This window comes from Sciurus carolinensis, chromosome 13, assembly GCF_902686445.1.
Source record: "Sciurus carolinensis chromosome 13, mSciCar1.2, whole genome shotgun sequence".
Lineage (NCBI taxonomy): Eukaryota > Metazoa > Chordata > Mammalia > Rodentia > Sciuridae > Sciurus > Sciurus carolinensis.
This window is the reverse complement of record NC_062225.1, coordinates 21,975,845-21,978,878: the sequence shown is the minus strand read 5'-3', so window position 1 is coordinate 21,978,878 and position 3,034 is coordinate 21,975,845. Positions and strand designations below refer to the sequence as shown.

The window sequence follows — 3,034 nt, the reverse complement described above, 5'->3', positions numbered from 1 at the left end:
GCTGAGCAGGTGGAGGATGAGCCAGGGTTGGGACTACAGGAAGGGGAGTGGTGGGGGTGGGGCAGAGATTGTGGTAATTTCCTTGGAGTTCCTTAGGCCTGGGCGGGTGGAGCAGTTCTGGGAGGCTCAGGTGCGGAGAAGACGGATAGGGCCATGGGCATATCCTAGAGTGAATGTAGAGGGCAGAGGAGGGCCAAGTTCACAAGCATCCACCTCTGCAAAGGTCTGTGTCCACCTAATCTGCCCTCCCTAGAGGTAGAAAAGATTCTTTTCTCATCTAATAAGCCCCTGCTGTTATAGAAGACTGGAAAATAAACTCAGTTTTGTCACCTAGAGATAAATAATGACTTTAGGTCATTTCCTTTTCTCACAGCTCACCAAATTTTCCATATCCCTCAACAGAGGAGCTTGCTTGATCCATCAGCATCCTCAGACAGCACACTGAGTTATGGACAGTGTTATTCTCTGATATCCCCTGTATTGTCACAGCCAGCCACAGGTGGATGGTTTTCTTGGACCCTGGATTTCTCTTTAGTAAGAATTTAAGGTATGATCCTTTTCTGTTCATGAGCGTGGTGATTGGGCGTTCGTGCTTTTGTCTGAGATGTGTCTTCCTCTGAACCTTGTTACAACATTGACACATTGGCGTGTTACCTGTCTGATGTGAGAGAGAAAAAAAAAAAAAAAAAAACCAAGAATTTAAGACATTCCAGTGCCTTTCTCAGAAGCATTTGCATTTAGGATTGCAGGTGTAATAGAAATAATGAAAGATGTTGCATTCCTCAAAGAATGTGATACTGGAATGAGTCAATTATTAACTTGCTTATTCTAGAACGTCACCATCCAGTAGGATTTCTTATCATGATGGAAGTGTTATTTTGTGCTGTCCAGTATGATAACCATTAGCCACATGTGACTTTTGAATGTTTGAAATGTGGCCGTGGAACTGGATTTTTGTTTTGTTTTGTTTTGTTTTTGGTACCAGGAATTGAAGCCAGGGGCTCTTAACCACTGAGCCACATCCCCAGCCCTTTTTATATTTTACTTAGAGACAGTCTCGCTAAGTTGCTGAGACTGGTTTTGAATTTACAATCCTCCTGCCTCAGCCTCCTGAGTCACAAGGATTATAGGCACGCACCACCACACCCAGCTCTGGATTTTTAATTTTAATTAAAATTGAAATTGGCAAAAGAAAAGCAGATGCCATTAGGTTGCATTCAATGACAAACAGGGACACTAGACCTGACACTCCACTCAATTGCCCCACTATGAAGCGCCCCTCATGGGTGACATTGAATATGGATCTTTGAAATCAAATGGACTTTTTTTCTGCTACCCCTCTGTCCTTTGTCCTTGTCTTGCCTGCACTGAGAGGGGAGTGTTAGCAGCCATACCCCATGGCCTCTCGCAGCCATTGTCCTTCCCACTCTTCCTACTCCAGGAAGGTCACCTGTGCCTTCTGCCCTGCTAGCCTCCTCCCCACCCCTGCTCATGGCTCAAACCCCATCTCCTCCAAGAAGCCTTCCCTGACTCTTTTGTCCCTTTGAGCTGAGGACAGTTTTAGGGTCCTGAGCAGATTCTATCAGCTTCCTAGTTGGGAGTGAGGGGGCAGTGACAGGTCTCAGGAAGATGTGGCTGCTCAGGACAGAGGTACTGCGAAATACAGGTCACTGTATTTCAGCTTCTCTAGCTACTTCTCACAGTGAGAAATACACCTCTTATACCAACCACAGCACGTGCTCCTACATACAGCACAAAAACAGAAGTTTTGTAAAAATAATACCCTTGCTTAGATCAAGATGAGGCACATGGATATTTTCTACTATATTTATTTTTTAAAGAAAAATGTCATGACCTATGAAATGGATTTCACAATGCACTAATGAGTCACAACCCATAGGGCGAAGAGCACAGTGCGCGATTGTGGCTGCATCTATCGATTCCAGCCCTGACGGCCAACCCTGACCAGACTCCAGGCAGGTCCAGCCCTGGGCTGAGCAGCTTGTCTTCCTGTCTCAGCATTGTCCAGACACAGCACCGCGGGTTCCTCACTCCAGGTGCCTCGCAGAGAGAGCTAGCCAGTGCCCAGTCTCTGCTGGCAGGCCTCCTGGTGGGGCCTGCTCTCCAGGAAGTCTCTTTTAGGGCCTTGGTTGGTCATGCCATAAAATGGCCAGAGTCACAGATACTTCTCAAGAGACTGAAGTCCATAAAGCATTCTGGACACTCAAGGGACAGCTCAGGGTCAGGGTCACAAGCTGCATACCATACCTCATCCCTGATGAGGGACCTTCCAGTCCTCGTGGGGTTCAGCAGCGCTGCTCACCTAACAGGACCACCAATGACAAAGAGAAACAGAGGCTGAGGCAGGGGGATTGCTTAAGCCCAGGATTTCAAGGCCAGCCTGGGCAACATAGTACGACCTCCATCTAAAAAGAAGGAGGAGCGGCAGGGGCAGGGGACAGGGAAGGAGGGGAAGAGCTATCATACCGGACAGAGGAGAGACCATAAATATAATTAAGGAGCACATGAGTCTTCGTGCCCCATCTTCCTTTGGATCTTATCACTGAACTGGAAGTTATCAAAAGCAGGACCCTCAGAAATAGCTAAAGCAAAATTCCTGCATCCAAGCCAGGTGCTTTATAACTCTGAGGGTCTCAACCTCTTCTGACATCTCTGCAGGGTAGGGTGTGGAGACAGCTGGGTAGGGTGGCAGAGGCAGCAGGTGGTCTTAGAAACAGACTTGTAGAGAAGAGGAAAGTGAAGGCTGTAGGGAAGGATAGAAAATGACAAAATAGAAGCACAATTCCATGACGGTCCAGTTTCACAGGGAATGCTTAAAGGAAGATCAATCCGTTCAGTGGGGAAAAGAGTTTTGTTTTTTTAAAGTGTCACAGACCTGTGGGTCAAATCTTAGCAAGATTTCTCTTCAAAGTGGCTAAAATACTTCTTGGCAATTGAAGTTATACTTTTCAGAAAAATCAATTCCATGGAGATTCTGGATAACTGAGATGCTGTTGAGTTGCTCTTTGGACTG

General features: G+C 46.6%; 1 pseudogene; it reads left to right on the top strand.

Annotated features, from left to right (window-relative positions):
- The first annotated feature begins 552 nt into the window (after window positions 1-552).
- LOC124963759 (uncharacterized) lies at window positions 553-664 on the top strand (annotated as a pseudogene).
- Window positions 665-3,034: the final 2,370 nt, after the last annotated feature.